Consider the following 23,314-nt stretch of genomic DNA (forward strand, 5'->3'; position numbering starts at 1 on the left):
ACAATCCAAGTCTGGCTGTATGCTATTGATGCACAAATGCCACAGTTTAAACGCTGTATAATACCTGTTCAGATTAATTTGCAGGATTAAGAGCACATAACCTTAAAGCTAATTGGGGAGAGTCACAGACTAAATAGTTTATATTATTGGGAGTCAGAAATTATAGTTAATGGGGGACACAGTGCTGCTTATCACTTTATATTTTAAATGGTGCGTAGCTAATACTATGTTAATGGTGGGGTGCGTATATGTACTCGGGGTGCAGTGCGAGGGAGACACATGTATGTATACAATGTATGTGACCTTGTTATTTTCAGGGCTGCGAAGATCATCATGGAAAGACTAGTCATGACTTGGAGATGTCGACCTGAAGGTCTGACCAGATGGACAAGAAACAGGAGAAATCGGCTCTAATTAGACGAGGCGCCAGTGGTAAGCACCTGGATGTAGATATTATTCGGTATCTGCACTGTGTGATGTGGAGTGATAATGTTATCTGTAAATTCCCTTATTCTACATTCTCACATTTGTGTGAAATGTCCGTGTGCTTCTAGGTTTTTTTATCGGATTGCACACACAGTCACAGAGTTTTATAGGTCCATTCACACATACATGAAAATCACGGATCTAAAAAAGAGATCCGTGAGGGTCAGAGAATGTTCTGTTCTGATCCGATTTTGAGGCTCAAAATAGGACATACTCAATGTGTCTGTAAAAGTGGGTAGCACATCAACACTGCACACAGATACAGGGATGTAGCTTTATTATGTATAGCACAGTCTCTTAGTATATCGTGTACTCACTTATTATGTCTAACACAGTCCCTTAGTATATAGTGTACTCACTTATTATGTTTAACACTGTCCTTAGTTACATAGTTTCCTCTTTTATTATGTATATCACAGTCCCTTATTATGCACCATCCTCTCTATTCATATATTATGACGTCCCTTATTATATAGCTTCCTCTGCTGCTATGCTGTTATGTACAGTGATGCCTCTTACATAGTTTATTCTTGTTATTCACAGCACCCTCTTTTATTACATATTCTGGGGTGCAACGTTAGTCCGCCTCCACGTGGTGCACCCTGGGTAACGCTAAAGGACTAACAATTTTGACAACCAAGCAATCAAATTACATCTAGATCTCTTGGTCAATATATTTTGCATCATTTCAACTCTGATTTCTGTTCCTTTTTCCCCTTTCAATCACTGTTTATTGTTTGTTATTTATTCTTATATGATGTTAAATTATATGTTCATATGATTAAATAAATAAATTACATATTCCTTTTTTATACTCACCTATTATGTCTAACACAGTCCCTTAGTATATAGTGTACTCAGTGTATAACACTGTCCTTAGTTACATAGTTTCCTCTTTTATTATGTATATCACAGTCCCTTATCATGTACTATCATCTCTATTTATATATAATGCCGTACCTTATTATAAAGCTAACTATATAGTTTATTCTTGTTATTTTTGTTATTCACAGCACCCTCTTTCATTACATATTCCTCACTTGTTATATACAGTATAAAATGACTGCTGATAGAGCTGCCGGTGACCAGACGACCAGTCCATCAGCTCCTGCATTAGAAAAGAAGCTTTCCCATGCTCCATCAGCCATCACTGCATTATACATCTAATAAGACAGGACGGTATGTAATAAAGAGAGGGCTCTATATAATCCGATATGTAAGGGACGAAGCTGTACATAACAAAAGAGGGCAGTGTCTAATAAGGCATGGCAATATACAAAATAAAGGAGACTATGTAATTTATATACATGTATGTGTGTGTGGCTGTATATATATATACAGTATATCTTTCTCGCCATAAAAGGAGGGAGGCCCAGACACATTTCTTGCACATGGGCCCCAAGCTGTCAGGATCCACCCCTGCTGGAGGCCATATCCTTCTTTCCTGATATACACTAGAAGCCATATCCATATGAGGTGCGAGTCAGCAGACTACATACCCTGCAACTATAGCTACAGGTAATTGATTGGATTCTTTTATAAATATATGACTACATGCGCCTATACCGCGCTATTCCTATTTATGGTGTTAATTGTACAATCTATAGGTTGCTTAATCTTTACACTATTGTAATCTATCCTTTACCTGTGCTATATTACAATTTAGTTTGATAGACATTCATTTTTGAAGACAGGATCTAGATATATCTTCACTATAGATTTTCAGATATTATTCTTATATCATTCCTGATATGTTCAATCATGGCATGTGGTATTATTATTTATTATTATAGCGCCATTTATTCCATGGCACTTTACATGTGAGGAGGGCTATACATAATAAAAACAAGTACAATAATCTTAACAATACAGGTCACAACTGGTACAGGAGGAGTGAGGACCCTGCCCACGAGGGCACACAATTTACAAATGTGCCTGTTTCATAGTTTCTGTTTTCTATGTCTCATTGTAATTTTAACTTCTGTGTCAAAAATTATACAGTACTTATTGCTCATTATAAATATTTAAATGAAATTTGTTATATTTTATATAATTGTTGATCATTTGTTCCTTCACTATCGCTATTGGTTTTTGTGGTTTATACTTGAAGGGATCATTGCATTATTATTGTGAGGAATTCTATTGGTGCCATATCCGTCCTGCCTGACATACACTGAATACCATATCCATCCTGCCTGCTATACACTAGGACACCATATCCATCCTGCCTGGTATACACTGTCATATCCTTCTTGCCTGTAGTACACTGGATGCCATATCCTTTCTGCTCGGTATACACTGGATGCCATATTCTTCCTGCCTGTATACAATGGATGCCATATCCATCCTGCTTGGTATACACTGAATGCTATATCCTTCCTTCCTGCTATACACTAGGACAGACACCATATCTGTCCTGCCAGGTATACACTGGATGCCATATCCTTCCTGCCTGTGTACAATGGATGCCATACCCTTCCTGCTTGGTATACACTGCCTGCCATATCCATCCTGCCTTTTATACACTGGATGCCATATCCTTTCTGCCTATTATACACTGGATGCCATATTCTTCCTACCTGTTTACAATGGATGCCATATTCTTCCTGTCTGCTATACACTGGATGTTATATCCTTTTATTCCTGGTATACACTCAATGCCATATCCTTTCTGCCTGGTAAACATTAGATGCCGTATCCTGACTGTCTGCTATACACTGGATGTCATATCCTTTTTTCCTGGTAAAACACTGGATGCCATATATTTCCTGTCTGTATATACTGAATACCATATCCTTCCTGCCTGGTATAGACTGGATGCCATATCCTTCCTGCCTGATATGCACTGGATGCCATATCTTTCCTGCCTGGTATACACTGGATGTCATATCCTTCCTGCCTGGTATACACTGGATGGCATATCCTTCCTGCCTGGTATACACTGGATGCCATATCCTTCCTGTCTGGCATACACTGGATGCCATATCCTTCCTGCCTGGTATACACTGGATGTCATATCCTTCCTGCCTGGTATACACTGGATGGCATGTCATTCCTGCCTGGTGTACACTGGATTTCATATCCTTCCTGCCTTGGATATATTGGATGTCATATACTTCCTGTCTGGTATACACTGGATGTCATATCTTTCCTGCCTGGTATACACTGGATGCCATATCCTTCCTGCCTGGTATACACTGGATGTCATATCCTTCCTGCCTGGTATACACTGGATGGCATATCATTCCTGTCTGGTATACACTGGATTTCATATCCTTCCTGCCTTGTATATATTGGATGCCATATCCTTCCTGTTTGGTATACACTGGATGTCATATCTTTCCTGCCTGTATACACTGGATGTCATATTCTTCCTGTCTGGTATACACTGGATGCCATATGTTTCCTGTCTGGAATACACTGTGTGCCATATCCTTTCTGTCTGGTATACACTGGATGTCATATCCTTCCTGTCTGGTATATGCTGGATGTCATATCCTTCCTGTCTGGTATACGCTGGATGCCATATCCTTCCTGTCTGGTATACACTGGATGCCATATCCTTCCTGTCTGGTATACACTGGATATCATATCCTTCCTGTCTGGTATACACTGGATGTCATATCCTTCCTGTCTGGTATACACTGGATGTCATATCCTTCTTGTCTGGTATACGCTGGATGTCATATCCTTCCTGCCTGGTATACACTGGATGTCATATCCTTCCTGTCTGGTATACACTGGATGCCATATCCTTCCTGTCTGGTATACACTGGATGTCATATCCTTCCTGCCTGGTATACACTGGATGCCATATGCTTCCTGCCTGGTATACACTGGATTTCATATCCTTCCTGCCTGGTATACATTGGATGCCATATCCTTCCTGTTTGGTATACACTGTATGCCATATCCTTCCTGTCTGGTATACACTGGATGTCATATCCTTCCTGCCTGGTATACAATGGTTGTCATATCCTTCCTGCCTGGTATACACTGGATGTCATATCCTTCCTGCCTGGTATACAATGGATGTCATATCCTTCCTGCCTGGTATACACTGGATGTCATATACTTCCTGTCTGGTATACACTGGATGCCATATCCTTACTGTCTGGTATACACTGGATGTCATATCCTTCCTGCCTGGTATACACTGGATGCCATATCCTTTCTGCCTGGTATACACTGGACGTCATATCCTTCCTGCCTGTATACACTGGATGTCATATTCTTCCTGTCTGGTATACACTGGATGCCATATGTTTCCTGTCTGGTATACACTTGATGCCATATGTTTCCTGTCTGGTATACACTGGATGGCATATGCTTCCTGCCTGGTATACACTGGATTTCATATCCTTCCTGCCTGATATACATTGGATGCCATATCCTTCCTGTTTGGTATACACTGGACGTCATATCCTTCCTGCCTGTATACACTCGATGTCATATCCTTCCTGCCTGGTATACACTGGGTGGCATATCCTTCCTGTCTGGTATACACTGGATGTCATATCCTTCCTGTCTGGTATACACTGGATGCCATATCCTTACTGTCTGGTATACACTGGATGTCATATCCTTCCTGTCTGGTATACACTGGATGTCGTATCCTTACTGTCTGGTATACACTGGATGTCATATCCTTCCTGCCTGGTATACACTGGATGCCATATCCTTTCTGCCTGGTATACACTGGACGTCATATCCTTCCTGCCTGTATACACTGGATGTCATATTCTTCCTGTCTGGTATACACTGGATGCCATATGTTTCCTGTCTGGTATACACTGGATGCCATATGTTTCCTGTCTGGTATACACTGGATGGCATATCCTTCCTGCCTGGTATAGACTGGATTTCATATCCTTCCTGCCTGATATACATTGGATGCCATATCCTTCCTGTTTGGTATACACTGGACGTCATATCCTTCCTGCCTGTATACACTCGATGTCATATCCTTCCTGCCTGGTATACACTGGGTGGCATATCCTTCCTGTCTGGTATACACTGGATGCCATATCATTCCTGTCTGGTATACATTGGATGCCATATCCTTCCTGTCTGGTATACACTGGATGCCATATCATTCCTGTCTGGTATACATTGGATGCCATATCATTCCTGTCTGATATACATTGGATGCCATATCCTTCCTGTCTGGTATACACTGGATATCATATCCTTCCTGCTTGGTATACACTGGATGCCATATCCTTCCTGTCTGGTATACACTGGATGCCATATCCTTCCTGTCTGGTATACACTGGATGCCATATCCTTCCTGTCTGGTATACACTGGATGCCATATCCTTCCTGTTTGGTATACACTGGATGTCATATCCTTCCTGCCTCTTATGATTGGATTCTATATCCTTCTTGCCTGGTATACACTGATACACTGGAACTTTTTATAGTACCCTGTGAGGAGGTCATGGGTATATTCTGTTGGGTAACTGGATAGAATCTCCTGTAGCAGTTTATGTAGCAACATTTCTGTTTCAGAGTTACATGTATGGAATTCAACCTCGTTATGTCAATCTGGACCAGGAACTTTAAGAGGTAGTTGTGGGGATGCCAGATAATTATTTCTATATAATGCCTTATAACTGAGGTACGAGCTTAGGTTCACCTGCTATTACTGTGTATGTTACTTACTGGGGTACTTCTATCAACCTTTAAATCAGCAGATTTTAATAGTGAGGCCACTTGTGTCCACTGATATGCTAGCATTATAGCAATGCAAATATAGGGATAGATTCTGCTACATCTGCTGCCTTCTAATGGTTTCCTTTATTATTGTAGCAATACCAGAAACTGTCATTGAACTGAAAAATTAACTGGACCTGGAAAACGAGGAGACGATCTATGAATGCATACAGGAAAACACCAGTTGAGGATAAAATCAGCAGAAATAATAATAAGAAAAAAAGAAGAAATACGTAAGAAATGGATACAAAAAAATATATAGACAAAAATAAAGAACAAAAAAGAAGGGCAACGTTTAATATCTATTCCCTGCAGTGGTCAATAACATCTATTCACGACCGCTCTACATTTCCATTTCTCACCGGGAGAAATAAGTGTGTGGAAAACATCTGACACAAGAAAAAGAAAAATTATATCATTCTTCTTCCAAAACCAGAGCAGTTGCATAATATATGATGTGTACGTGTTATGGGGTAATTTACTGAGGTCTCTATTCCCTTTCTACGTTGGTTATTTCCAGTATGCAACAGATTTGTTGTCCACTGTTGAAGTGACGGACAAGTTCCCTGCGCTTCTCTTGTCCCATCCTCGTGAGTCGTGAGCACGGGAAGGTGACCCACTCCCCAGGACACGCTGCTTGAGATTCACGTCGCGTCCAGAGCTCACAATTACACACTATTTACCTAGCAGCATATGGCAGCGCGGAGCAGGTGTCTGCCTAATGAAACACTACACTTCAATTATGCATCTGGGAAGCTGCCGCACTTCTGCCCTGATTAGGAGAATGAAGCCTTTTTATTTATTTATTTACCTATTTTTATTTTAATCAACCAAATTGCAACTTAATGAGACAGCAGATTTTTTGAAGGGGAGGATTGGCGACTGGAGAGACCACTTTGGCGTTGTGATCTGGACTCAACATTTAATGACATTGTGACCTGTTTGAGCTATAGAGAAACCGGCGGTGTCCTCAGATGCCTGGATCCTAATGCAGAAACAGGTTCCCCACCTACCATGTAAGCCAGGGGTGGGGATCCCCCAACCCGTTGGTCTTTAATGGCCCTTAATGTAATTTTCACAGGCAGATTCCTCATTTTGCTGTCCCTTTAATTCTTTATTATACTGCAAGCACATGCATGCAGCGTTCACTACAGTCACTAGAGTCCCAGTGTCTCCTGTGTGATGTATATACAGCAGTCTCGGTGTTTCCTTTGGGATGTATATGCATCAGTTCCACTGTCTTCTATGTGATGTACATACAGCAGTTTCACTCTCTTCTATGTGATAGATATGTAAGATGATGGACATACTGCCCACAATCGCCCTCAAAGACACATGTGCAGTTGTAAATGTACCTTGATGTGTAATGTGCATTATGATATGTGTTATTAGTGATGGTGTTGTAGTTTGACCTACAGTAAGGAGAGTTAGGGTTGATGTTTAGGACTGACCCAGAGTGGGAGGGGTTGCATGAAAGAGACAGCTTCCTATTGGGAAGACAGATATAACAAAAAGTGCATCAGAAACAGACCTAGGGTTTAAGTAGTCAGCATAGCCGCATTGCGTGGGTGTTCCTGATGTGAGTGGAGACCGAGACAGTGGATAGCAAGATCCAGAGTAAGGAAAGGAGAAGTGACAGAAGGATGGAGTGATGCACTGGAGATGGGTCTTGGGACAGGAAGCATAGCAGTGCAGCCCCGAGTCTGTAACTCAGAAAGGATGGAACAGGGCAGTAGATCCTAGGCGTCAGAAAGCTGAGAAGCTAAGTAGCGGCCATATTGTCAAACTAGTTTTCTTAAGAGGGAAGAGGACGTGGAACTGTGATTGAGAATAAGACTCTCATGAACTAAAATGTAGTAGTGTGCTGGGTGGTGTCGAAGACAGAGAAACTTGAGGCAGGAACAAGTAAAATACAAGAGGTAGAGTGTATGTGAAGATGCTCCGTATTGTGAAAGAAGGGATTGTGAAGTTATGCAATCACTATCTATTCTACATTGTTCCCACCAAGTTAATGTTGGGTAAAAAAATGTTTATTTTTGAGTGTTGGTCTCCCTCATTTAACTGTTCAACATCCGATACACTGGCATTATGCGGCCTGCAAGGGTGCAGTGCCCTTTTAGACAAAGTCCACACACCCAGCCAGAACCCCCACCTTCATGTAACGTACAGGGGCATAAGAGACAAGTACCTCACCCACGGCTACGCCGTGTCTCCCATGTGATATATACAGGAGTTTTGGTGTCTCCTATGTTATGTATATAAAGCAGTCTCAATGTCTCCTACTTAATGTATGCAGCAGTCTCAGTGCATCCTATGTGATTTATACAGCAGTCTCATTGTCTCCTATGTAATTTACTGTCATGGCCAAAAGTGTTGGCACCCTTAAATTGTTCCAGAAAATGAATTATTTCTCACAGAAAAATATTGTAATTACAAATGATTTGTTATACACATTTATTACCTTTGTGTGTATTGCAACAACCAGGGGTGTAACTACATCAGGTGCAGGGGTTGCAATCGCACTCGGGCCCTGCAGCCTAGGGGGCCCTAAAAATCCCTTTGGCCTGTAGAAAAAGACAATTGCTATTAAAGATTTAAACTATTTGGGGAGCCCATTGGAGTTTTCATATCAGGGCCTATGAGTTTCAAGTTACGCCACTGGGAACAACACAAAAAAAAACAAAGAAAAAAGGCAAATTGGACATAATTTCACCCAAAACCCTCAAATTGAGCAGGACAAAATTGTTGGCACCTTTCCAAAATTGTGGGTAAGTAGAAGTGCACAGTACCCGGCTGCTGCTACTATACTGTTGACAAAGCTGTGCTGTACAGCTCCATAAATGAGCAATTTGGGCAGCCGAAACGAGGACAACTGATCGACAAGTGTGGCAGGTGTTGAACTCCCGCTGATTAGAAATTGGTGACCAATCCTAAGGATAGACCATCAATGTAAAAAAGGGAAACTGTCAACTGGAGGGGGGTGGGGTCTTCATGTGGTGATCTGATTAGGTATTCACTAGTATGGCTTCTGACAGGTCACTGATCCCTCAGTGACCTGCGCCCTAGTTTACTTAATGAATTTATACAATTTTGTGTTTTCCATGAAAACTCATACTTTTATTAATCAAATGAGTTGCCAAATAAATGTAAAATCTAGTCCAGACATTGACAAGGTTCGAAAAAAAGATTTTTATTTGAAATAATAATTTTCTCCTTCAAACTTTGTTTTCGTCAAAGAATGCTCCCTTTGCAGCAATTACAGCATTGCAGACCTTTGGCATTCTAGCAGTTAATTTGCTGAGATAATCTGGAGAAATTTCACCCCTGTCAAGCTGCCCCCACAACGCCTCAATGGGGTTGAGATCTGGTGACTGCGCTGGCCACTCCATTACAGATAGAATACCAGCTGCCTGCTTCTTCCCTAAATAGTTCTTGCATAATTTGGAGGTGTGCTTTGGGTCATTGTCCTGTTGTAGGATGAAATTGGCTCCAATCAAGCGCTGTCCACAGGGTATGGCATGGCATTACAAAATGGAGTGATAGTCTTTCTTATTTAAAATCCCTTTTATCTTGTACAAATCTCCCACTTTACCAGCACCAATGCAACCCCAGACCATGACATTACCTCCACCATGCTTGTCAGACATTCTTCCAGCATCTTTTCAGTTGTTCTGTGTCTCACAAATGTTCTTCTGTGTGATCCAAACACCTCAAACTTGGATTCGTCTGTCTATAACACTTTTTTCCAATCTTCCCCTGTCCAATGTCTGTGTTCTTTTGCCCATATTAATCTTTTCCTTTTATTAGCCAGTCTCAGATATGGCTTTTTCTTTGCCACTCTGCCCTGAAGGCCAGCATCCCGGAGTCGCCTCTTCACTGTAGATGTTGAGGGTATGTGCACATGTTCAGGTTTTTTCGCGTTTTTTCGCAATAAAAATGCGATAAAACCGCATTAGAAACCACAGACATATGCATCCTATCATTTAGAATGCATTCTGCAATTTTTGTGCACATGATGCGTTTTTTTCCGCAAAAAAAACGCATCGTGGTAAAAAAAGCAGCATGTTCATTAATTTTGTGGATTTTCTGCGTTTTTCCCGCTATTCTATGCATTTGGGAAAAAACGCACAAAAAACGCAACAAAAACGCGTCAAAAATGCATGAAAAGACGCAAAAAAACACATGCGGATTTCTGGCAGAAATGTCCGGTTTTTGTCAGTAAAATTTCTGCAAGAAATCCTGACGTGTGCACATACCCTGACACTGGCGTTTTGCGTGTACTATTTAATGAAGCCACCAGTTGAGGACCTATGATGCGTCGATTTCTCAAACTACAGACTCTAATGTACTTGGCTTGTTGCCTCCCACTTCTCTTTCTACTCTGATAGAGCCTGTTTGTGCCCTCCTCTGAAGGGAGTAGTACACACCGCTGTAGGAAATCTTCAGTTTCTTGGCAATTTCTTGCATGGAATAGCCTCATTTCTAAGAACAAGAATAGACTGTCGCGAGTTTCACATGAAAGTTCTTTTTTTTCTGGACATTTTAAGAGTTTAATGGAACCAACAAATGTAATGCTTCAGATTCTCAATTATAGCTCAAAGGAAGGTCAGGTTTATAGCTTCTCTATTCAGCCAAACTGTTTTCAGCTGTGCTAAAATACTTGCACAAGGGTTTTTAAGGGAATTCTAACCACCCATTAGCCTTCTTACACAGTTAGCAAACACAAAGTAGCATAAGAACACTGGAGTGATGATTGTTGGAAATGGGCCTCTGTAAACCTATGAAGATATTGCATTACAATCCAGACGTTTGCAGCTAGAATGGTCATTTACCACATTAACAATGTATAGAGTGTATTTCTAAATGATTTAATGTTAGCTTCACTGGAAAAAACTGCTTTTCTTTAAAAAATAAGGACATTTCTATGTGACTATAAACTTTTACAAGGTAGTGTGTGTGTGTATATATAGATATATATATATATCTATATATATAATTGTCTAAGGGTTTTTCCGTCTGTCTGTCTGTCTGTCTGTCCTGGAAATCCCGGCTCTCTGATTGGTCGACCAATCAGAGACCGGCACAGCATCGACGTAGAAATCCCGCGTCTCTGATTGGTCGAGGCCGCCAGGCCTCGACCAATCAGCAACGGGCACAGCGACGATGTCATAATGGTTGCCATGGCGATGATGATGTCATAAAGGTTGCCTCAACCAATCAGCAACGGGCACAGTCTGCCGCGAATTCTGGAATCATCATTGTCCATATACTACGGGGACATGCATATTCGCTCATCTCTACTTATTTGTGAATAAAATAATAATAGTGGTAAATGATTTGTACCTAATTAACTACAAATGGGATGAGGATTTTATTTTTTATTATTTAAGGCCCATTGTTGTTTTAAATCCTTGACCTATTGGAGGAATCTCAGGTAAAGGAACTGGCCTACCCTGAGTGAGGGTACTAAAAGGGTTATTTCATAATTAATATAACTACCTTTCTTTACGTTAAAAAGTATCTGACACCTGTATGTGGCTGCTTTCATATTTAAGAAAACAGTAAGCAGCCAGAGTAGATTTTACTAAGTTTAAGTTATTAACAAAAAACATGAAAGTCACAGTTTTCTAACAACAGTAGGATGCTAATTCTGGCTTTCGGGATCCTCAATATGAAAGAGCGAGATCTCCAATGTCATTGTGATATCTTATAGTTTTAATTATGTTAGCACTGCATCATCATTTACTAAGCAATTACCACCCAGTGACATCATTAGACTGGTTACCATTTTGTGACATAACTATAGCTGTTCGAACCCGAACAGTAAAGTTCGGTGTCCATACCGAATACCTACTGTCTGGACTTTACCATTAAGTCCATGTTACTGTTTGGGTTTGGAACCTTGAACACCAGGTGTTTGTCGCGCTGTCATGTGCATGACAGCATGGCAAACACTGCTCCAGATTGGTGGTAAAATCATCACCGCAGGTTAAACAGCCACAGTTCCCACGCTGTCAAATAACAGTGTGAGCCCGCAGCTATGATCGGAGGTATAAAGTTTACCTCCCGTCATTGGTGTCGGCTGATGCGACTGCTTCTCCCATCAGCTGCCGCCCGCTGCTGCTAATAGTAGAGTAAATTTCCCGAAATTTGATTCATGCATATGTTGTTAATTCAGTTTGAATGTTTGAATTTTATAGCCTAAATTTGTTGAATATACTATTATTTTTGAGCCATCTGTGCACCTGTCTTGCCATTCCACTTTCTTCTTCTATGGTTTAGGCTTCCTGCAGACATTTTATGGTCGCTCCTGCTCTCACTGTTATTAGCGGCAGCAGGCATTGGCTGATGTGAGCAGTAGTCCCAACAGCTGACACCAGTGACCAGAGGTAAACTTTATACCTCTGATCACAGCTGGGCACTCACACTGTTTGACAGCATGGGAATTGCAGTTGTCTGACCAGCGGTGATGATTTTACTGCCGATCAGAAGCGGTGTTTGCAGCGCTGTCATGCACATGACAGCATCGCAATCACTGGATGTTTGGCCCCCCATATTGATCTGTCTGTCTGTCTGTCCTGGAAATCCCTGCTCTCTGATTGGTCGAGGCCGCCAGGCCTCGACCAATCAGAGACCGACACAGCATCGACGTAGAAATCCCGCGTCTCTGATTGGTCGAGGCCGCCACTTCTGTATTGATCAGTCCTCCTGACACTTCTGTATTGATCAGTCCTCCTGACACCTCTATATTGATCAGTCCTCCTGACACTTCTATATTGATCAGTCCTCCTGACACTTCTATATTGATCAGTCCTCCTGATACCTCTATATTGATCAGTCCTCCTGACACTTCTATATTGATCTGTCCTCCTGACACTTCAATATTGATCAGTCCTCCTGACACTTCTGTATTGATCAGTCCTCCTGACACTTCTATATTGATCAGTCCTCCTGACACTTCTATATTGATCAGTCCTCCTGACACTTCTATATTGATCAGTCCTCCTGACACTTCTATATTGATCAGTCCTCCTGACACTTCAATATTGATCAGTCCTCCTGACACTTCTATATTGATCAGTCCTCCTGACACTTCTATATTGATCAGTCCTCCTGACACTTCTATATTGATCTGTCCTCCTGACACTTCAATATTGATCAGTCCTCCTGACACTTCTATATCGATCAGTCCTCCTGACACTTCTATATTGATCAGTCCTCCTGACACTTCAATATTGATCAGTCCTCCTGACACTTCTATATTGATCTGTCCTCCTGACACTTCTATATTGATCAGTCCTCCTGACACTTCTATATTGATCAGTCCTCCTGACACTTCTATATTGATCAGTCCTCCTGACACTTCTATATTGATCAGTCCTCCTGACACTTCTATATTGATCAGTCCTCCTGACACTTCTATATTGATCAGTCCTCCTGACACTTCAATATTGATCAGTCCTCCTGACACTTCTATATTGATCTGTCCTCCTGACACTTCTATATTGATCAGTCCTCCTGACACTTCTATATTGATCAGTCCTCCTGACACTTCAATATTGATCAGTCCTCCTGACACTTCTATATTGATCTGTCCTCCTGACACTTCTATATTGATCAGTCCTCCTGACACTTCTATATTGATCAGTCCTCCTGACACTTCAATATTGATCAGTTTTCCTGACACTTCTATATTGATCAGTCCTCCTGACACTTCTATATTGATCAGTCCTCCTGACACTTCTATATTGATCAGTCCTCCTGACACTTCAATATTGATCAGTCCTCCTGACACTTCTATATTGATCTGTCCTACTGACACTTCTATATTGATCAGTCCTCCTGACACTTCTATATTGATCAGTCCTCCTGACACTTCTATATTGATCAGTCCTCCTGACACTTCTATATTGATCAGTCCTCCTGACACTTCTATATTGATCAGTCCTCCTGACACTTCTATATTGATCAGTCCTCCTGACACTTCTATATTGATCTGTCCTCCTGACACTTCAATATTGATCAGTCCTCCTGACACTTCTATATTGATCAGTCCTCCTGACACTTCTATATTGATCAGTCCTTCTGACACTTCTATATTGATCAGTCCTCCTGACACTTCTATATTGATCAGTCCTCCTGATACCTCTATATTGATCAGTCCTCCTGACACTTCTATATTGATCAGTCCTCCTGATACCTCTATATTGATCAGTCCTCCTGACACTTCTATATTGATCAGTCCTCCTGATACCTCTATATTGATCAGTCCTCCTGACACTTCTATATTGATCAGTCCTCCTGATACCTCTATATTGATCAGTCCTCCTGATACCTCTATATTGATCAGTCCTCCTGACATTCTATATTGATCAGTCCTCCTGACATTCTATATTGATCAGTCCTCCTGACACTTCTATATTGATCAGTCCTCCTGACACTTCTATATTGAACAGTCCTCCTGACACTTCAATATTGATTAGTCCTCCTGACACTTCTATATTGATCAGTCCTCCTGACATTCTATATTGATCAGTCCTCCTGACACTTCTATAATGATCAGTCCTCCTGATACCTCTATATTGATCAGTCCTCCTGACACTTCTATATTGATCAGTCCTCCTGACACTTTTATATTGATCAGTCCTCCTGACACTTCTATATTGATCATTCCTCCTGACACTTCAATATTGATCAGTCCTCCTGACACTTCAATATTGATCAGTCCTCCTGACACTTCTATATTGATCAGTTCTCCTGATACCTCTATATTGATCAGTCCTCCTGACACTTCTATATTGATCAGTCCTCCTGATACCTCTATATTGATCAGTCCTCCTGACACTTCTATATTGATCAGTCCTCCTGACACTTCTATATTGATCAGTCCTCCTGACACTTCTATATTGATCAGTCCTCCTGACACTTCAATATTGATCAGTCCTCCTGACACTTCAATATTTTGATCAGTCCTCCTGACACTTCTATATTGATCAGTCCTCCTGACACTTCTATATTGATCAGTCCAACTGACACTTCTATATTGATCAGTCCTCCGGACACTTCTATATTGATCAGTCCTCCTGATACCTCTATATTGATCAGTCCTCCTGTCTGTCTGTCCTGGAAATCCCGGCTCTCTGATTGGTCGAGGCCGCCAGTCTGATTGACACTTCTATATTGATCAGTCCTCCTGACACTTCTGTATTGATCAGTCCTCCTGACACTTCAATATTGATCAGTCCTCCTGACACTTCTATATTGATCAGTCCTCCTGACACTTCTATATTGATCAGTCCTCCTGACACTTCTATATTGATCAGTCCTCCTGATACCTCTATATTGATCAGTCCTCCTGATACCTCTATATTGATCAGTCCTCCTGACACTTCTATATTGATCAGTCCTCCTGACACTTCTATATTGATCAGTCCTCCTGACATTCTATATTGATCAGTCCTCCTGACACTTCTATATTGATCAGTCCATCTGATACCTCTATATTGATCAGTCCTCCTGACACTTCTATATTGATCAGTCCTCCTGACACTTCTATATTGATCAGTCCTCCTGACACATCTATATTGATCAGTCCTCCTGACACTTCAATATTGATCAGTCTTCCTGACACTTCAATATTGATCAGTCCTCCTGACACTTCTATATTGATCAGTCCTCCTGACACTTCTATATTGATCAGTCCTCCTGACACTTCAATATTGATCAGTCCTCCTGACACTTCAATATTGATCAGTCCTCCAGATACCTCTATGGCGGCCTCGACCAATCAGATACCGGCACAGCATCGATGTAGAAATCCCGCGTCTCTGATTGGTCGAGGCCGCCAGTCTGATTGACACTTCTATATTGATCAGTCCTCCTGACACTTCTGTATTGATCAGTCCTCCTGACACCTCTATATTGATCAGTCCTCCTGACACTTCTATATTGATCAGTCCTCCTGACACTTCTATATTGATCAGTCCTCCTGATACCTCTATATTGATCAGTCCTCCTGACACTTCTATATTGATCTGTCCTCCTGACACTTCAATATTGATCAGTCCTCCTGACACTTCTGTATTGATCAGTCCTCCTGACACCTCTATATTGATCAGTCCTCCTGACACTTCTATATTGATCAGTCCTCCTGACACTTCTATATTGATCAGTCCTCCTGATACCTCTATATTGATCAGTCCTCCTGACACTTCTATATTGATCTGTCCTCCTGACACTTCAATATTGATCAGTCCTCCTGACACTTCTGTATTGATCAGTCCTCCTGACATTTCTATATTGATCAGTCCTCCTGACACTTCTATATTGATCAGTCCTCCTGACACTTCTATATTGATCAGTCCTCCTGACACTTCTATATTGATCAGTCCTCCTGACACTTCAATATTGATCAGTCCTCCTGACACTTCTATATTGATCAGTCCTCCTGACACTTCTATATTGATCAGTCCTCCTGACACTTCTATATTGATCTGTCCTCCTGACACTTCAATATTGATCAGTCCTCCTGACACTTCTATATCGATCAGTCCTCCTGACACTTCTATATTGATCAGTCCTCCTGACACTTCAATATTGATCAGTCCTCCTGACACTTCTATATTGATCTGTCCTCCTGACACTTCTATATTGATCAGTCCTCCTGACACTTCTATATTGATCAGTCCTCCTGACACTTCTATATTGATCAGTCCTCCTGACACTTCTATATTGATCAGTCCTCCTGACACTTCTATATTGATCAGTCCTCCTGACACTTCTATATTGATCAGTCCTCCTGACACTTCAATATTGATCAGTCCTCCTGACACTTCTATATTGATCTGTCCTCCTGACACTTCTATATTGATCAGTCCTCCTGACACTTCTATATTGATCAGTCCTCCTGACACTTCAATATTGATCAGTCCTCCTGACACTTCTATATTGATCTGTCCTCCTGACACTTCTATATTGATCAGTCCTCCTGACACTTCTATATTGATCAGTCCTCCTGACACTTCAATATTGATCAGTTTTCCTGACACTTCTATATTGATCAGTCCTCCTGACACTTCTATATTGATCAGTCCTCCTGACACTTCTATATTGATCAGTCCTCCTGACACTTCAATATTGATCAGTCCTCCTGACACTTCTATATTGATCTGTCCTCCTGACACTTCTATATTGATCAGTCCTCCTGACACTTCTATATTGATCAGTCCTCCTGACACTTCTATATTGATCAGTCCTCCTGACACTTCTATATTGATCAGTCCTCCTGACACTTCTATATTGATCAGTCCTCCTGACACTTCTATATTGATCAGTCCTCCTGACACTTCTATATTGATCTGTCCTCCTGACACTTCAATATTGATCAGTCCTCCTGACACTTCTATATTGATCAGTCCTCCTGACACTTCTATATTGATCAGTCCTTCTGACACTTCTATATTGATCAGTCCTCCTGACACTTCTATATTGATCAGTCCTCCTGATACCTCTATATTGATCAGTCCTCCTGACACTTCTATATTGATCAGTCCTCCTGATACCTCTATATTGATCAGTCCTCCTGACACTTCTATATTGATCAGTCCTCCTGATACCTCTATATTGATCAGTCCTCCTGATACCTCTATATTGATCAGTCCTCCTGACATTCTATATTGATCAGTCCTCCTGACATTCTATATTGATCAGTCCTCCTGACACTTCTATATTGATCAGTCCTCCTGACACTTCTATATTGAACAGTCCTCCTGACACTTCAATATTGATCAGTCCTCCTGACACTTCTATATTGATCAGTCCTCCTGACATTCTATATTGATCAGTCCTCCTGACACTTCTATAATGATCAGTCCTCCTGATACCTCTATATTGATCAGTCCTCCTGACACTTCTATATTGATCAGTCCTCCTGACACTTTTATATTGATCAGTCCTCCTGACACTTCTATATTGATCATTCCTCCTGACACTTCAATATTGATCAGTCCTCCTGACACTTCAATATTGATCAGTCCTCCTGACACTTCTATATTGATCAGTTCTCCTGATACCTCTATATTGATCAGTCCTCCTGACACTTCTATATTGATCAGTCCTCCTGATACCTCTATATTGATCAGTCCTCCTGACACTTCTATATTGATCAGTCCTCCTGACACTTCTATATTGATCAGTCCTCCTGACACTTCTATATTGATCAGTCCTCCTGACACTTCAATATTGATCAGTCCTCCTGACACTTCAATATTTTGATCAGTCCTCCTGACACTTCTATATTGATCAGTCCTCCTGACACTTCTATATTGATCAGTCCAACTGACACTTCTATATTGATCAGTCCTCCGGACACTTCTATATTGATCAGTCCTCCTGAAACCTCTATATTGATCAGTCCTCCTGTCTGTCTGTCCTGGAAATCCCGGCTCTCTGATTGGTCGAGGCCGCCAGTCTGATTGACACTTCTATATTGATCAGTCCTCCTGACACTTCTGTATTGATCAGTCCTCCTGACACTTCAATATTGATCAGTCCTCCTGACACTTCTATATTGATCAGTCCTCCTGACACTTCTATATTGATCAGTCCTCCTGACACTTCTATATTGATCAGTCCTCCTGATACCTCTATATTGATCAGTCCTCCTGATACCTCTATATTGATCAGTCCTCCTGACACTTCTATATTGATCAGTCCTCCTGACACTTCTATATTGATCAGTCCTCCTGACATTCTATATTGATCAGTCCTCCTGACACTTCTATATTGATCAGTCCTCCTGATACCTCTATATTGATCAGTCCTCCTGACACTTCTATATTGATCAGTCCTCCTGACACTTCTATATTGATCAGTCCTCCTGACACATCTATATTGATCAGTCCTCCTGACACTTCAATATTGATCAGTCTTCCTGACACTTCAATATTGATCAGTCCTCCTGACACTTCTATATTGATCAGTCCTCCTGACACTTCTATATTGATCAGTCCTCCTGACACTTCAATATTGATCAGTCCTCCTGACACTTCAATATTGATCAGTCCTCCAGATACCTCTATGGCGGCCTCGACCAATCAGATACCGGCACAGCATCGATGTAGAAATCCCGCGTCTCTGATTGGTCGAGGCCGCCAGTCTGATTGACACTTCTATATTGATCAGTCCTCCTGACACTTCTGTATTGATCAGTCCTCCTGACACTTCTATATTGATCAGTCCTCCTGACACTTCTATATTGATCAGTCCTCCTGACACTTCTATATTGATCAGTCCTCCTGACACTTCTATATTGATAAGTCCTCCTGACATTCTATATTGATCAGTCCTCCTGACACTTCTATATTGATCAGTCCTCCTGATACCTCTATATTGATCAGTCCTCCTGACACTTCTATATTGATCAGTCCTCCTGACACTTTTATATTGATCAGTCCTCCTGACACTTCTATATTGATCAGTCCTCCTGACACTTCAGTATTGATCAGTCCTCCTGACACTTCAATATTGATCAGTCCTCCTGACACTTCTATATTGATCAGTCCTCCTGATACCTCTATATTGATCAGTCCTCCTGACACTTCTATATTGATCAGTCCTCCTGATACCTCTATATTGATCAGTCCTCCTGACACTTCAATATTGATCAGTCCTCCTGACACTTCTATATTGATCAGTCCTCCTGACACTTCTATATTGATCAGTCCTCCTGACACTTCTATATTGATCAGTCCTCCTGACACTTCTATATTGATCAGTCCTCCTGACACTTCTATATTGATCAGTCCTCCTGACACTTCAATATTGATCAGTCCTCCTGACACTTCTATATTGATCAGTCCTCCTGACACTTCTATATTGATCAGTCCTCCTGACACTTCTATATTGATCAGTCCTCCTGACACTTCAATATTTTGATCAGTCCTCCTGACACTTCTATATTGATCAGTCCTCCTGACACTTCTATATTGATCAGTCCTCCTGACACTTCTATATTGATCAGTCCTCCTGACACTTCTATATTGATCAGTCCTCCTGATACCTCTATATTGATCAGTCCTCCTGTCTGTCTGTCTGTCCTGGAAATCCCGGCTCTGTGATTGGTCGAGGCCGCCAGGCCTCGACCAATCAGAGACCGGCACAGCATCGACGTAGAAATCCCGCATCTCTGATTGGTCGAGGCCGCCAGTCTGATTGACACTTCTATATTGATCAGTCCTCCTGACACTTCTGTATTGATCAGTCCTCCTGACACTTCAATATTGATCAGTCCTCCTGACACTTCTATATTGATCAGTCCTCCTGACACTTCTATATTGATCAGTCCTCCTGACACTTCTATATTGATCAGTCCTCCTGATACCTCTATATTGATCAGTCCTCATGATACCTCTATATTGATCAGTCCTCCTGACACTTCTATATTGATCAGTCCTCCTGACACTTCTATATTGATCAGTCCTCCTGACATTCTATATTGATCAGTCCTCCTGACACTTCTATATTGATCAGTCCTCCTGATACCTCTATATTGATCAGTCCTCCTGACACTTCTATATTGATCAGTCCTCCTGACACTTTTATATTGATCAGTCCTCCTGACACATCTATATTGATCAGTCCTCCTGACACTTCAATATTGATCAGTCTTCCTGACACTTCAATATTGATCAGTCCTCCTGATACTTCTATATTGATCAGTCCTCCTGACACTTCTATATTGATCAGTCCTCCTGACACTTCAATATTGATCAGTCCTCCTGACACTTCAATATTGATCAGTCCTCCTGATACCTCTATGGCGGCCTCGACCAATCAGATACCGGCACAGCATCGATGTAGAAATCCCGCGTCTCTGATTGGTTGAGGCCGCCAGTCTGATTGACACTTCTATATTGATCAGTCCTCCTGACACTTCTGTATTGATCAGTCCTCCTGACACTTCTATATTGATCAGTCCTCCTGACACTTCTATATTGATCAGTCCTCCTGACACTTCTATATTGATCAGTCCTCCTGACACTTCTATATTGATCAGTCCTCCTGACATTCTATATTGATCAGTCCTCCTGACACTTCTATATTGATCAGTCCTCCTGATACCTCTATATTGATCAGTCCTCCTGACACTTCTATATTGATCAGTCCTCCTGACACTTTTATATTGATCAGTCCTTCTGACACTTATATATTGATCAGTCCTCCTGACACTTCAGTATTGATCAGTCCTCCTGACACTTCAATATTGATCAGTCCTCCTGACACTTCTATATTGATCAGTCCTCCTGATACCTCTATATTGATCAGTCCTCCTGACACTTCAATATTGATCAGTCCTCCTGACACTTCTATATTGATCAGTCCTCCTGACACTTCTATATTGATCAGTCCTCCTGACACTTAAATATTGATCAGTCCTCCTGACACTTCAATATTGATCAGTCCTCCTGACACTTCAATATTGATCAGTCCTCCTGACACTTCTATATTGATCAGTCCTCCTGACACTTCTATATTGATCAGTCCTCCTGACACTTCTATATTGATCAGTCCTCCTGACACTTCTATATTGATCAGTCCTCCTGACACTTCTATATTGATCAGTCCTCCTGACACTTCTATATTGATCAGTCCTCCTGACATTCTATATTGATCAGTCCTCCTGACACTTCTATATTGATCAGTCCTCCTGATACCTCTATATTGATCAGTCCTCCTGATACCTCTATATTGATCAGTCCTCCTGACACTTCTATATTGATCAGTCCTCCTGACACTTTTATATTGATCAGTCCTCCTGACACTTCTATATTGATCAGTCCTCCTGACACTTCAGTATTGATCAGTCCTCCTGACAATTCAATATTGATCAGTCCTCCTGACACTTCTATATTGATCAGTCCTCCTGATACCTCTATATTGATCAGTCCTCCTGACACTTCTATATTGATCAGTCCTCCTGATACCTCTATATTGATCAGTCCTCCTGACACTTCAATATTGATCAGTCCTCCTGACACTTCTATATTGATCAGTCCTCCTGACACTTCTATATTGATCAGTCCTCCTGACACTTAAATATTGATCAGTCCTCCTGACACTTCAATATTGATCAGTCCTCCTGACACTTCAATATTGATCAGTCCTCCTGACACTTCTATATTGATCAGTCCTCCTGACACTTCTATATTGATCAGTCCTCCTGACACTTCTATATTGATCAGTCCTCCTGACACTTCTATATTGATCAGTCCTCCTGACACTTCTATATTGATCAGTCCTCCTGACACTTCTATATTGATCAGTCCTCCTGACACTTCTATATTGATCAGTCCTCCTGACATTCTATATTGATCAGTCCTCCTGACACTTCTATATTGATCAGTCCTCCTGATACCTCTATATTGATCAGTCCTCCTGATACCTCTATATTGATCAGTCCTCCTGACACTTCTATATTGATCAGTCCTCCTGACACTTTTATATTGATCAGTCCTCCTGACACTTCTATATTGATCAGTCCTCCTGACACTTCAGTATTGATCAGTCCTCCTGACACTTCAATATTGATCAGTCCTCCTGACACTTCTATATTGATCAGTCCTCCTGATACCTCTATATTGATCAGTCCTCCTGACACTTCTATATTGATCAGTCCTCCTGATACCTCTATATTGATCAGTCCTCCTGACACTTCAATATTGATCAGTCCTCCTGACACTTCTATATTGATCAGTCCTCCTGACACTTCTATATTGATCAGTCCTCCTGACACTTAAATATTGATCAGTCCTCCTGACACTTCAATATTGATCAGTCCTCCTGACACTTCAATATTGATCAGTCCTCCTGACACTTCTATATTGATCAGTCCTCCTGACACTTCTATATTGATCAGTCCTCCTGACACTTCTATATTGATCAGTCCTCCTGACACTTCTATATTGATCAGTCCTCCTGACACTTCTATATTGATCAGTCCTCCTGACACTTCTATATTGATCAGTCCTCCTGACATTCTATATTGATCAGTCCTCCTGACACTTCTATATTGATCAGTCCTCCTGATACCTCTATATTGATCAGTCCTCCTGAC

The 23,314-nt window shown here is 41.3% G+C and overlaps 1 long non-coding RNA gene across 1 annotated transcript; it reads left to right on the forward strand.

Annotated features, from left to right (window-relative positions):
- Positions 1 to 351: 351 nt before the first annotated feature.
- On the forward strand, positions 352 to 7,250 carry LOC138667453 (uncharacterized). Its single transcript, XR_011318765.1, has 3 exons — positions 352 to 432; positions 1,500 to 1,665; positions 6,298 to 7,250. It is a non-coding gene; the product is annotated as an uncharacterized lncRNA (long non-coding RNA).
- Positions 7,251 to 23,314: the final 16,064 nt, after the last annotated feature.

This window comes from Ranitomeya imitator, chromosome 2 (genome assembly GCF_032444005.1).
Source record: "Ranitomeya imitator isolate aRanImi1 chromosome 2, aRanImi1.pri, whole genome shotgun sequence".
NCBI lineage: Eukaryota > Metazoa > Chordata > Amphibia > Anura > Dendrobatidae > Ranitomeya > Ranitomeya imitator.